The following is a 15615-nucleotide window of genomic DNA, read 5'->3' on the forward strand; positions in this document are numbered from 1 at the left end:
TGGTAGAAGTGCTTGCTCTTGCAGAGTGGCGCGCGTGTGGAGCAGGTGGGCAGGAGCTTCCGGAAGCCGCCAAACGGGCTTAGACCGGTGGTGCTCAACCTCTCTAATGCTGCGGCCCTTCAGTACAGTTCCTCCTGTTGTGGTGACCTCCAACCGTAACGTTATTTCGTTCCCACTCCATAACCGTAGTTTAGCCACAGTTATGAACTGTAATGTAAACATCCTCTATGTGACCTCACAAGGGTTCCCAGTGGGGCTGCAGAGGAGGAGTGTGAGATACTGGACTCCGCCCCATCCAGCACCCACAAGAGCAGCCGTATCAGCTTCTCAGATGCAGGCGCCTGTATTTACAGAAAGAAATGTCACTGTCTTTGCGTGAGTGCAGGGCTGGGGTGGGGTCGTGCCTGAACTACTCCTTTAAAACAGCCTGTTGTAGAACGTGTGAAACAGCCTCTTCTATGTCCTCTGTTTTGCACTTGGAGTATTTCCCATCCCTTTCATTCATCTTGCACGGATCATTTATTTGCTTTACATCCCATTGTTCAGGCTGGCTCAGGGAAGCTGAGTATCAAGTGTGTCATGGTTTGCTTTCCAAAGGCCTTTGAAAAGTAGTCATGTGCTTAGGAGTGTAAACCCCTAAAGGGGGGCTCCGTCACCATGTAACTCCACCAACCGCATGTTTAGTAAGTCATTATGGTGCCGGTGGTGCAGTTATATTCTGTTCTGAATTACTGCTGAGCCCCTGAAGTCTATGCCATGGGTATTATCTTCTGCAGAAACAGATTTTCTAGAAAAAGATACAATTGATGGTGAAGGCTTTTCTCCTAAACCTTCCATCTAGAGTGATGGAGCTTGTTCCCTCTCCATCGTAGGCTCTTGTGGAAGCTTGTTCCCCTCTCAGCAGAGGGGCATAAAGCTTTCTGCTCCCATGACACGAAGACAAGGCCCCTGTTCCAAGGCTGACCACCTCTGATTATTATTGTGTTCTGTGGCTAGCTCTTCCAATGGAGAGGGTAGAATTTACCAGAACAACACAGTCCTTGAGTGCCTCACAGTCTCCTCAGAAGGTTTTGTTTGGTTGGTTTTGCCCATACCACCGAGTTGCTGGGTCTCCCTTCCTCCTCTCTCCGCACTCTTTCTTTTTTTATTTTAGTTAGTAATTGACAATTCCTTACTTGTCAGTCAGCTGAGACCTTTTACAATCACTCCAACCACAATGTCTTGGCACCAGACAATTTCTTTTAATGGATTCCTTTGATGTGAATCTTATGGGTCCAGGAAAAGTCAGGGACAGAAACTCATCCCAATCTAGAAATATTTCCAAAGGAATTCCCCAGGGTGTGTTCAATTAAAATGTTATGATACAGCCTTCTGTGAACTCCATTATATACGGCTCTCCTGTCTGGAAATGCAAAAAGCGCACTCAGAGGAGCAATGATGGCTAGTAAACCGGGAGGGTGGGGATGGTGGGCCTGGGGGACAGAGGGACCCTGGGCGGGAACAGAGGCTGTGCTCTCTAAGCTGGCGTTCAGACGCTTAGCTACTCACTCCACCATAGGTGCTGAGGACAAATTATTAATTCAGTGATGGGCACCCCGAACATTCTTTGGAAAGGGGAGCAGCCAAGGCAAGGAAGCCATCGCACAGGGAACTGAGAAGTGCATGGGATGTGTAAGAGAGTATATGTATGAGAGAGACAGACACACCAGAGAGAAACACACACACACACACACACACAAAGAGAGAGAGAGAGAGAGATTCCTGGATGAATTGCTGCAGGTGTTTGTTTTGTTTTGTTTTGTTTTGTTTTGTTTTGTTTCTCAGAAAGTCCAGGAAGCAAGTGAAGGTGATGTCTTGAATAGTCTTGAAGTAATTCCACATCACACCCAGAAAGAAATAATCTTTCCACATCTGTATTTAGCATCTGTCTCTCACATTCCTTATGGTGATGCTCAACAAGTTTTGAGGAGCAAGTAGAAGGGCAGGGAGACTCTGAGAATCCCAGCAATAAAAGATGGCATGTCCCACAGGATCATTTAGGAAAGGTCAGTATTTGGTGATTTGTAAAAAGTATCGATAATCCTTAAAGAAGCCAACATGTCCCAGTGAGGGACCACAGGCCTGTCAACATCCTTAAGCCTGTAGGATCAAGGGCTTGGGGAAATGTCTCAATGCCAGGATCCTGAGAAAGAAAAACGGATAGGGCCTACTGATAACCGGATGCTCACCAGTGATCTCATGCTTGCTGACATTGGATACAGGAAGGATGCTGAAGTAGCCCCAAGAATTCCACTTGTCCTGAATATAGAGCAAAGAGCATAGCAGCACAGACCTCAACTCTGATAGGACCATGCTGTCTACTGCTCTGAGGTGAGGAAGAGGAAGGAGAGGAGGAGGAGGAGGAGGAAGGGGAAGGAGAGAAGAATGAGGAGGAGGAGGAAAAAGGAGGAAGACAATTTCTGTGAACTAAGCTGTGATCTGCACATGGATCATTAGAGGTTAAGTGGAAAGCCCACTGACACACCCAGACATCAACATGAACCAGAGTCAGTGGCTCAGGGCAAGTCACAAAAGCTATGCAAATCCATGCTTGAACTCAGAAGGCACAGGGTAGCTATGTAAACACACAGGATGCACGTTTCTCAGATCCAGCAGCACTTACTGTAATTTGCTGTAACTTATCTTTTCTCTTTCATGGGGACCTAGAAAAATATACTAGATTTTTTCTTTCAGGCTGTGTGTGTGTGTGTGTGTGTGTGTGTGTGTGTGAAAAGGTAACACATACACACAAGTAAATCTACAAGGGTTTCCAAATATTTGAGGCTTACCACAAACTTTAACTTTATAAACTTTAACTCCATGATCCTGCCTTGAGGGTCCCATATTTGCCAAGCAGCCCCATCATTATAGAAACTCACCTAGGACTGGCAAAGTCTTCAGTTAGAAAGACAGTTATAAACTTAGCGTAACTTAGATATATAGACCCTTCCACAAGGGAGGACTTGGACCAAGTGGGATTTTTCCTTCTGGACACCTCAATCCCTCATTCACAGAATCTTCTTAATGGGATATGGAATTCTACATATATCCTTATTGGAGACTGTATTTAAGAGAATTGTGATCTTTTCCCCTATTTTCTTAGAGAGAAACAAAGTAAAATCAACAGTAAAATTAACCCTAAAATACACCCAATGAAAACTTTTAGGAAAATGAAAAAAAAATGCCTTTAATGGCAAGTGAGTTATGCAATGAACTTGAAACGTGAATCCCACCAGTTCTGAATTCCTTTCCAGACATGTTGCAACAGATAGGCTGCATAATCAGTGCATTGGGACGTAGTAATGGAAATGACAGACACGGGGGAAAATGTCAAAGGACGTAACAGAATATTATCGGGCAATGTTATAGTGAGTTAAGCGTGTCCCTCAAAAATATATTCTAGAATCCTAAACCCTGGTATCTTATTTGAAAATATTTCCCATCAATCCAATTATATCAAGATGAAGTCATAAAGGATTGGGGGTAGACACCACATTCAGTGACCAGTGCCTTTTAAAGAGGACACACTGACACAGACACAGACACAGACAAGATGCATGCGGAGCTGTGACTTCCTCATTGCCTTTCAGTTTTGCTTCCTCCAGCTCTGTCTGATGCTGTGAGTCTGTCTTGCCAATGACTGCCAGAGCTCTGGTGAGCAGCAGTGGCTGTGTTCATGCCTCTGGCCTTCTGTGCCTCCCTAGCTCCCATCCTTCCTGCATCCATGCAGCCCATGACCTTAGATATAAGCTAGCTGCGGATTCCTCTCACTGCACTCCCGGCCATCCAGAGTTTACATGGCTTTAACTGTCCGGGACCTTTACCTTCTCAGATAATAAAACCTGAATACCTGGCTGTGGTCTCTGGTGCCCTATGTGACCCTTTCGTTCCGTATTCTTTAGTCCCAGATTGCATTTCTTCTGTCTGCTCCCTTTTCTCAAGATCCTCCCACCCACCTTCTGTGTCTAGGATTCATCCAGCTCCCACAGGACCTTGGTCGGTGTTGTCCCTTCTCTTGGGGTCTGAGCTCTGGCCTCACTTTGCCTCCCTCCCTCATAATTGAGCCTCTAGAATACCTGTGAACTCATACTGATGTGTAGTTATGCATTCCTTGGAATGAGGATCTGCTAATCACATTTGCTGTATGGTAACTCGGTGGTGGTAGGGCCTTTATCGGTTTTGGTGTCCACCTACCACAGAGTCTGCATAGTCAACAAAAAGCACTTGTTGATCATTGGAATCTTCTATTAAATGCACCCAAGTCTTCCTCTCACGTGAGAACCTTCTTTCAGAAGCAAATAAAACAAAACACAAAAATCCCCACCCACCACATTTAAAAGGCCCCCTTCTTTCTACCAACCAATTTTCTCACCCATCCCCATCAAACATTGAAGAATATGTATAAGGATGACAAAAATAAATTAAAAATAATCTGTCAATGCCAGCCCCAGGCTTGTGGGATTACTAAGTGATGAAAACATTTACTGAAAGAAGCGTCTTCTCACTAATAAGGAAAACAGTCACGTGAAAGGGAGCCACCTTTGTCTTACAGCCCTTGGAAAAGAGGTGACACAAGCCATCAGCACCTTTTAACGGAAAGGTCTTCTCTTTCTTTTCTTTTCTTTTTTTATCACTGCCAATGTAGGACGCCCCAATAGAAAGTTAATCGTGAGGTGGTTCAGCTGCTAAGAATATACTTCTCTTCCCGAGGACCTGACTTAGGTTCCCAGTACCCATGTTGGGTGGCTCTCAACTGCCTGTACCTCCAGCTCCAAGGGATCTGACACCCTTTTCTGCCCCCCCCCCCCACGCACACACGCAGACACACGTAGATACATGTAGACACCCACACAAATAGATGAGTTGTTCATGGCAAGGTATCAATAAAAAAAAAAAAAAAAGAAAGAAAGAAATTCCCTAGCCCAGGAACAAGACCAGCATTCCCAAGAAGACACACTTTTTTAGTTACTTTTCTTTTTCTGTGATAAAACACCATGACCAAAGCAACTTATGGAGGAAACAGTTCATTTGGGCTCACAATTCCGGAAGTTAGATTAGAGTGGATAACATGACAGCAAGCAGCAGGCAGGTAGTCACAGGGCTGGAGCAGGATGCTGAGACCTCACACCCAAGTCTTAAACACTCAAGTCAACGTTTCCAGCAACACGTTTCCTCCAAGCACGCCATACCTACTAACACTGCCCCAAAAGGTTCCCACAGCTGAGGACCAAGGGCTCAAATACAGGAGCCTCTGGGGGTCAACCCACTCAAACCATCATGTACACTGATGTGGCCCTCAATGACTGTCCTTCTAAAGCAGTGCAGGATGCAGATCGTTTAGCATCTGACCAGAACCATGGTCCATGCTACGAGTGGGTGTGGCTTGAAGGAAGCTCAAGCATTCAAGCAGCATCATGTGCGCAGCTGCAGAGTTCCCCATGACCAGCCAGCACAGTGTGTGGCTTTCATGATAATTTCTCAAGAAATTATTTCCTCGTTGGCTTATTTGCGTTTCACTAGTTGCCTTCTATTTTATTGATCTGACCCAGACAGATGCACAATCACATGCTCTTTGAGAGTCAAAAATGCAGGCCCTGGTGAGAGTTTGCTACAAGAACAGGAAGAAGCTACCCAGCATGCCAGCTTACACTGAACTCTATGTCACTCCAAGCCCCATGTCTTTTTGAACGTGTGGCGGGCTCATGGAGAAACGGAGGCAGCTCTGAATGGCTGCGATGCAAGCCAAATGCCCCTTGAAGCACTCCCGGCATCACCTACAGCAAGGAGGAGGCTGGAAGGGGTTGCTGCCTAGTGTGGTTCCTTTTCAGAGCTCCTTAGGCAAAGCTACCTCAAGCCCTGCTTGGATCCCAGTTTCCTCAGCGTAGGCGCACTAACTCCCAGGAGCCAGGCCTTTTCCGTGCATGTGTGGCAAGAACCACTGGAAGCCAAAAGTTCTACGTGGGGTGGCTTTCCTTAGAAGGGAAGCATGGCCTGGCCACTACCAACATTTGGCTTGGCATGTGCTCTAGCAAATTATTTCAGAACAACTTAATTCTCATAGCAAACCAAAGTCAAATATCATTAGCATGGATTTCACTAGGAAGGAAGAAGTAGCCTGTGAGGTACCTGGTCAGTCTTGGGCTGTTTGCGGTAAGCCAGGGCTGTGGGCCTCTTCTCCTAAAGCTCACACACACTTCCAAACACAAGGCAGAGCAGCAGAACTGTGCAGGCTGCCTGGTGATGCCCTTGTGGTGGACACAATATTGCATCCAAGATTGTATCATCCACACATTTAATCCACTCCACTCCATGAAGCAGGGGCAAGTTTTCAGTCACAAGCTGGGTGGGCAGGTGGAGCTTTGTTTAATCATCATTTCAATCTTACCATTCAGTCAGAAACTGAACATGCGCAGACAGGACTTGCGTGCTGGCTAGTTTTTATTGTCAACTTGATACAGTGTAGAGTCAGTTGGGAAGAGGGAACCTTAACCGCAGGAATTGCTTGGACCAACCACATTGGCCTGTGGGCATGCCTGGGGGGCATTGTCTCAATTGCTCATTGATGTAGGAGGGCCAAGTCCACTGTGGGCAGCTTCATTCCTAGGCAGGTGGTCTCAGACTGTGAAAGAAAACTAGCCAAGCACGAACCGAAAGGCAAGCTGGTCGATAACCTTCTGCTGTAGCTCCAGGTTCCTTCCTTAGTTCCTGCCCTGACTTCACCCAGAGATGGATTGTTACCTGCAAACATAAGCTGAAATAAACCCTTTTCTCTCCCCTCCCCTACTTCGCCCTCAGTTGCTTTTGGTCATGGTATTTATCACAGCAACAGAAATCTAACTAGGAAAACATGCTTCTGATCACATCCAGAGAGCACAGAAGAAAATGCACGGCTTCTTTACAACTCAGGACTTTAAAACTCAGTCTTCAAGTAATCGTACCTTGCCCCTTCCTCCCGTCGCTGATGCCAGTGTGAGCTCAGCATGTGGGAGATGAAGAGGCCCCTGTCTCAGCTTCAGTCTGTGTTGAGGTGTGGCTCACAGTGTCTGTTCTGGTCATCAGGATGAGCTGGACAGAAATAAAGGTCCCTTCAGTGCTGGCTAGAAAACCTGCCAATGTGATTGGTTCCTTTGTGCTCTGAAATGGATCTCTGTGTGGGTCAGAGATCAGGGTTCATACTGTCTCCTCCTCTTCCTTTTCCTTCCTTTGCCTCTTTTTTCCCTCCTTCCCTCCCTCCCTCTCTTCCTCCATCCCTCCCTTCCTCCCCATGAGAGCCACTGGTAATCTTGAGGCCAGTCTCCGACCTCTTGAGCCTCTGCAGGGCTAAGGGTGACACCTCTTCCCTCCTCCCTGTTCTCCCCCTTTTTCCTGGTTTTCAGTCTATCACCAGGTATTAATCACCCTTCTGTTTGCTTGTCATGTGCACATACATGAACATCATATGATCATTATATATAGTATATACATAAGATCATATAATATAATCATAAAAGTTTTCCTCTCAGCACCCTCTCTCATTCCTCCTTCCCCATGCTCACAGTGCGCTTTCTATTTACATGTCAGAATATGAGAGAAAACATGCATAATTTGTCTTTCTGAGTCTGAGTCTGAGTGTGGCTTGTTTCATGTAACACGGTGATCTCCAGTTCCACACATTTTCCTGCAAATTGCATTATTTTATTCTTTAAGTCTGAACTGAGTCCATTACGCATATATATACTTTACAATTTAGTTATTCATCCGACAGTTGGCAGATAATGTAAAACACAGAACAACTTTAAAAATCCCGTCCTCCTAAAAAAGATTAACACTTTAAAAGTCAAATGTTTCTTAAAAATCTAAAATCTCTTAACCGTAGGTTCCTGTAAAATGAAAAAAAAAGTTAGATATTTTCTGTTCTAAGAGGGCAAAATCTGGGAGCAGTTACAATCAGATCAAACCTAAACCAGAATCTAACAGTTTAAAAAGCTCACATCACGAGCTTCTGGTTCCAAAAGGATTGACAAGTCCCATTTCTCTGGCTTTGCCATCTGCACACACACAGCTTGCTTGCAGGCTCAGGAAAGCTCTGTTCTCCACCTACCAGTGTCTTTGACCGACATTTTATGGACCCAGCATCTCCTCAACACCCCTCAAGTGTTAAGTCTCCACTGTAACTGGGTTGCATGTTCACTAATGGTCTCTCCTGGCCGCTCACAGTGCCAAACCTCAGGTTCTCACCAGGATCCTCCTGTCCTCCTGAAGGACATAGGAAAGCTGCATTGCCAAGTCTAGTAATATCTTATTTGTCCATGACTGCTGTCCACACTTTCTAGGGGAACTTAAAAACAACTACCACCACCGCAATAATAATGATAACAGTTATTTTAAAGTTGATTTGTAAACATTGGGCAGCCAGAGCCTGACCACAGTGATTGCTTTTTCTTAATTATTAAATGCTGGACATTGTGTGCAGAGCGGCAAAGAATAAAGTGAATGTTTGTGACTGGAAACATCCATGCCGCTTCCTTTTTAAGGCCCCCATATACGAGTCAAGCTAGTCAGAGACCGAGATGGGTTTAAGGTTGCTGTTGTCTTGAGTGTGCTATTGGCTCAAATTACTGTGGTGATGTTTTGGACTCAGGATGAGACCTGAGGTCCTGTATGGTGTGTCTGAGTCTGTGCTGTTACCTGACGGCAATGTTGCAGACAATCTTTGCATATCCACATCTCAGACAATGTCACTCAACAGCCTTGTCCCTGTCTAGAGGTTTGCTGCTTTTGCTTCCTATACTTTCTGGGCTCCTGAAGAAAAGCACTGTTCTCCGTTGGTTTGGTGACTTATTGTTTATTTGTATGGCAACTTTCTCTTACTCCTGGTGTGCTTTCACAGATGAGCTTGTGTGTGCATCTTCACTCCCTAGAGGATCCCATCAATCCTTGAAGGATGCATAGGTTCAGTAAATGTTGTGATTGCTTTCATTCCAATAGGCTAGTACTCTTCCAGCTCCAAGACAGACTTCCAAATTTCAGAATGTTCTCATGAGAACTGTGTATTTGAAAGCATAATGTTATATACAAATAATCCCACAATTATAGATACATGGAAGGAACCATTTCAGTTTTATGACAAAGAGAATTATAATCTAACTGGAGGAGATAAGACTACCTAATCCACAATGAATGTCTCATACCAAACAATGCAATAAACACACACACATGTGCACAGCTGTACAGTGATTGACTTATGATCTTGGAAAATCAAAATAAAGTTGAAGTACATACATTTTGAGTGAGGAGATCAGCAAGACTATTTCTTAAGACAGAACTAGCCAGCTTCTAAATATAACCTGTTATTAGAAATTCATTGTTGTTTTCCATGTGAAGCTTTCAGTTTCCACAAAAATAAACAATGAGAGAGAATGGAAACGATTAAGTTTGGAATTAAGCTGAATTTGGAATTTGCATGACATTGTCTGTTTCTCAACATATTTTCCCAAGTCCCAGAGCCGCTTTGGATAAAGCTGAAGCCTCTTGAGTATCTCTTGCCAATAAAGGAATGAGAAAGGGGCTGCTATTTTGGAAGCAAGAGCTTGAATGAACTTCTTTCACCCTTGCAGAGATGAAATTGCCCCTGTGGTCAGAACTTCAGAACAGCTTTTCTCTCCTGTCACCTGGTTGGAGAGCAGGCTCTGGGTACTTAACTCTTCTAAGTCAGAGAGAAAAAGAGCTTTTAAATTTGCCCACCTTCTTTTTAGAAAAATGGTCACAAAGAAAGTAGGTTCCTCTGGTGACCTTGAATGACCTTGAAGAGAAGGTTAGAGCTGTTCTTAGAAGCCGAGCTTCCTTAGCTGATCCAACCCTGTGTGCTTGTTGCCAACCTTAGCTAAGGGAAGAGTCCTCTGTCCATATTCATCAGGGTTGATGCTGCCCTTTGTTCTTCCAGGAGTCCAAACCCAGACTACATAAGGCTGTCAGGTTTTGTTGTCCCGATCTTAGCCTGCCTGTGCCTTTGTGATTCAGTGTCCATCTGACCCACCAAAGAAACATGAGCACGTGGGTTAATAAGCTACATTACCGTTATTCCCCAGCAACAGCGGAACCATCCCCCCCCCCGGGGCTCACATCAGCTGCAGAGGGCACCAGGTCCTTGTGTTCACAAATAAGCGCTAGGGAAGTCAGGAGTTAAATACACAGTGTTGTCTCTTCAAAGAAAGAGGTGTCCAATCTGCTTTCCACGAAGAAGGCTGGGGGTGAAGGTGGTTAATAGCCTGGCAATCTCTGTGTTATCAGTAGAATGAGGCCACACCTGGCTTCCCTGGACTCTTGTGTTGATAACAGTCCTCCTCCACAGAGTCTTACCTTGAGTTCCATAGATCAGGCCTTTTCTTAATGGCATTCTTACAGCTTGCCAATGTTCCTTCCCTCTCCAAACTGTACATTCTGTATTTCTTTTTGCCCCATTTTCATTGTAGAGCAACATAAGAATGATTACTATAATAATCATAGTAAACACGTAACACAGTCAATATTAGGCTCTTTTGAAGTCTTTTCCACCAAAGAAATTAGTTCATTACTTTTTAAATTAGCGGTAGGCAAGTTCTTAGAACAAAAGCAGAGTCCTAACCCTTGCTGCCTTTTCTGGGCTGTTTTTAGAGTTTGGATATTCTTTCCAGGGAAGTTTAGGCTGTACCACATTGTATGTCAGGGCACACAGACTGAAATAAACCTTCCCTGTTGCTGGAGGTCTCCTCTGTGCATTAAACAAAGGGGAGGAAATAGAGCCACCAAGGTTTAGGGCACCAACACTACCTTAGATTAAAGGGCAGATTCCTAAAGAGTTCTGAAGATGTTTCTATTGGTAAACTTTGTTTTTCTTATTTCTGTGCTTTTTGAAATGTCAGATCGCCATAGACCCGTGTCTTTCATGTTGGCTAATTTCGAGGCTTGGCAATCCTAGAGTCATGATTACTGTATTCTTCAACAAAGCCTCTTCCTACTGTCGCCTGGAGGAAGTACATCCTTCTTGTAAAATCTTGTCAAAATCATTTCTTTTTCTCTGTAATGCCTAAAGACTAACAGCATAATAGCAGAGAGAGAAGTGTATGAATTTAGACTTGGAAAATGAGATAAAAATCTGAATTTTCCAAAGTTCTAAATGTGACTTTGAGGGATTGGTTTTCTTTTCTTAACTGAACTATTTCATGCTGATCCAATATTGTGTGGTGAAAGTTAGGATACACCCATTTCCTTACTCACCAATTCAATCAACACACATTAAGCGTGTTGATTTGCTCAAGGGTACGTGGACACACACACCATGATTCAGACTTGAAAAGGTGTGTGTGGGTGGGGGTGTGGAGAAAGACATGCAAAAATAACAATTAGAATCAAAGGAACAAAATCAGTGAGTCAGCTTGTCTGTAGAATGGATCCATTAATGGAATAAAAATATACCACCTCTGAGCTTGGGGTTCACTCATTTTCATCCCTCCAGAGGCCCAGGCTAGATCATGAAGTTACAGCATAGCTTATGGAAAGAAAGAGGCTGCAACCAACAGTGTTACCAGAGAAACTGAGGATCCATTTTGGGGTAGACTTGGAAGCAAATTTAAGGCAATTTTATTAGAATGTGGGGGAAAATACAAGAGAACAAGAAATGTGTGAATCTCAGCAGTTTCTGGGAAGGAGATGATGAATGGGAGGAGAAAAAGCCATGACTTTTAAGTTAGAGCCCAAGAAATCAGGAAGGCTCAGCAAGGGAGATTGTCATCTTCCTGAAGGAGGGGTTTCTAGAAGAGTAAGCTAGTTTATTTTTCATCAACATGATGCAAACCAGTGTCATCTGGGAAGAGGATACCTCTGCTGAGAAAATACCTCCATAAGACTGGCCTGTGGGCAGGTCCGTGGGACATTTTCTTCATTACTGATTGGTGTGGGAGGGCCCAGTCTTCTGAATGAGCCATAGACAGAGGACCAATAAACAACATTCTTCCGCATTCTCTGCCTCAGTTCCTGCCTCCAGATTCCTGTCTTAAGTCCTTGCCTTGGCTTCCCTTGATTGCCACTCTAACTCATAAGCCAAAAAAAAAAAATCTTTTTCCCCTTAAATTCTTTTGGTCATTGTTTTATCACAATAACAGAGAACTGGGATGGAAATTCATACAAGGAGTAGAGTATTGATGTGATGGACCTGGCCATATTTCTCTGGGGAGAATTGTGAAAGGATTTGGGACTTGGGGGCTGGAAAAGCCATTGAACACTCAAAGCTTCATGGGCTGTTTTGTGGGAGCTTAGAAGAGTGTTAAAAGAAATGCAGACAACAGAGGCCTAGGGAGTTTGAGAGCTTCTCAAAGGTCCTATTGGGACCATTTTATGACATATTTAAGCTAAGAATTTGTGGGTTCTGGTCATCTGGGGCTGAAGAATCAGCTGTGATGGGCAGGATACCAGCAGCACGGAAGCGAAACCTTTGCTTTACTGGGACAGTTGATGATGATTTCTTGAACCTGAATAATGTGCTGTGATTATTAAGAGACCAGCATTATTGGGGTGAAATCTTATGGGAAGTATTTTCTCAAGCTCAGCACACAAAACCAGTGGTGGTAGTGGAGGTTGGGGGTGGGTGGTGAGGCTGCATCTCAAGTTGGTAGCCAGACTCGGTAATATGTAAGAAACCTCCACATGTGATGACTGCTCTTGGTTTTCAGCTTGACTACATCTGGAACTAACACACAAAAATAGAAGACACACCTGTGGGATATTTTTGCTGTATATGAAGTAGAAAGATCTGCTTCTAATCTGGATCTTTGAAGTAGGAATAGATACCTTTATTCCACATCTTTTGAGATGGAAAACGACATCCACCTTTAATCCAGACCTTGGAATGGGAAGATACACCTTTGGTCTGGGCTATAACTTCTGCTGGAACCCTATATAAGAACACGGAAGAAGGAGGAGGCTTTTGCTCCTTGCCTTGCTATTAAATCCTTCACTGGCATTTGAGCCTACTTCTTTGGGATTCCAGTGTAGAAAAAAGACCAGCTGAGACATCCGCCTTATGGACTGAACATCTGCTAGATTTTTGGTTCTGTTCATAACCAGCCATTACTGGATTAACTGGACTACAGCCTGTAAGTCATTCTAATAAATCATTATCATTATAAATATATATAAAACATCATACATAAAATTATATATTATTACTACACATTATATATTGTAAATCACGATATCTAATGTATTATATATATAACATTATATATGTTTATATTATTCATATATTATATATGGAGAGATTCATTCCCTAAGTTCTGTTACTCTGGAGGACTCTGACTAGTACACTAGGTGACTCTAGCTTGTTAGGTTGAGAAAATAACTAGCTGTCACAGCACGCTTGTTTGGGAGAAGGCAGATAGACCAGTTCATGCAGGAAGCTGGCATCAGATGAGGGCTCCTTGGCCTTGAGCTTCAACAGAAGTGTGGCTGCACAGAGCAAGGCCTTGGCAAGGTGGCTGAGCTGGGATGTGGGCCTGCTTTGCTGAGCCGAGCATGGGTGGGTCCTGGGGCTCAAAGGAAGGCTGTGGTCACACTCCTCTCTACCCAGAGCCCAGAAAAAAATAAAAGGTTGAAGAGAAGCTACACTAGCCCTGGAACTACTTGGCTGTCTTCAAAGTCAGAGGGTTTTCGCCTCAGGACCCACAGTGCCAGGGACAGCACCTGCTGCTGCAAGCATGCACTTTAAGCCAGTCTTGTGCCAAGGAGCTGTTCTATCCTTCACTCTGAAATAAATGCCTTACCAATTTTTCCAGAGGATGTCTAGACATAAGATGTTCAGAAGCCAAGGCCCTGTTTACTCTACCTCTTTTCTAAGGCCTGGATGTGCCTGGGACCAGAGTGCCTGCTTCTGTGTTGGGGGAGAGCAGCAGACTGCAGTCCCACGATTCCTTTTAAGGGTACGCCTCCTATGACTTCAGCACCTCCCCTAGGAGACACCTCTTGAAGCGTCTATCTTTCCAATGCTGGAAGCCAACCTGTAACAATGGTGTGTGTGGTAATGGGGGGGGGCATTTACAGTAAAATCTGATCTAATAGGGGTAAGGCAATGTTGTCTGTGCGGAGTGATAGTCTCCACCAAATCCAGTGGCTCAAGGAAGCATAAAACCTGGATTTCCTGCTGGTTTCCCTTCATCCCTGTTCAAGTAAAATGTGCTCTGTGACTCGGTTGGGCTCCCAGAGGTCAGCTCTGTGGCTGAAGAAGAGAGCGTGGTTCCTCTCTGAGGCAGGCCCTGGGGGTGTCAGGTGATAGACAGCACACCTCACCGGAAAAGCCACCGGGGAGCATCTGCCAGGAGTGGTAGATTACCACCAGAAGGACTAAGCATCTGCCCGCCACAGTCCAGGAAACTGGAAATGAGGAGGGTCCACTCTGAGGGAGGCGACAAGAGACAGGAAGCAGAGGCTCTGAGCCGCTGTGTGCCATGTGGCACGGACTTCCACTGTAACGAGCTCCAGTTTCCTTTGTTGTTGGAAGTGAGACACGTAAACACACGGTCTCCAAGACTAGCTCAACTGCTCAGAACATTTGTTTGATTTAACAAGGCACCAGGACCTGACCGTCTTCCAACTCGGCCCTCCACAGGGCATGACTTTCATACCACTGACCTGGACTGTTTCTCCAAAATCCCGACATTAAAGAGAAGGTCAAACAGTGAGCAGGACCTCAGGGAGGTCCTCGCACGAGGACAGGAGCATTCTCCCAGCAGGAAAACACTTTCTGTTAGCCTGCTGTTTAATGATATCCAAGACAACCTCCTTTCTATGCCTGAAAATGCATCTGTGTTCAGGAACAGATGTTCCCGGTGGCCATTTCCAGAAAGAGAGGTAGCAGTGTTTTGGAAGCATTTTTATGCTTTAACTTTAAGCATAAAAAGGAAGTATGTGAGTTTGAACACTAAAACAGTCACAAAACATTTTGAAAAGTTTGTCTATGAACTGGCTAGGTGGATACTCAAGTTTAATCTCTGGGACCCACAGCACGAATGGAGAGAACTGATCCCACCAAGTTACTTCCCCTGTGATAGCTTGTGTGACCCCACACCAATAAATACATGTAATAAACCACGGTAAGAACCATCTGCTGGGGAGAGCGTATTCGTTGCTTTTCTGCTTCTCTGATAATCAAGGCAACATGTAGAAGGCAGAAGAGGTTTATTTGAACTTTTGGTTCCAGAGGGATGCAAACCCATCTCAGCAGGATTAGAGACACAGCAGCGAGTTGTGGGCACGACGGCACAGGCAGAAAGTTGGGAGCCCACATCTTGACTCCAAGCGTGAAGTAGAGAGTGGAACAGAACTGGCAAGACGCTTTTAATCTCAAAGCCCACCCCCACGGTGGCACGGCCGCAGCACTTAACCCTCCCTACACATCGACACCAAGTGTTAACCAAGTGTGCAAATTCCCAAGACTACCTGGGACATTTCTCATCGGAACAAGCAGAGGCAGATGTATATATATATTTTTTTTAATTGACCGGACTCCTGAAAGAGTGGCTGCACCTGGGCTGTCCCCTGGCAGTAGCCGTGTGTTTGCTCGCTCTT

The sequence above is a fragment of the Meriones unguiculatus genome, chromosome 20, assembly GCF_030254825.1.
Source record: "Meriones unguiculatus strain TT.TT164.6M chromosome 20, Bangor_MerUng_6.1, whole genome shotgun sequence".
NCBI lineage: Eukaryota > Metazoa > Chordata > Mammalia > Rodentia > Muridae > Meriones > Meriones unguiculatus.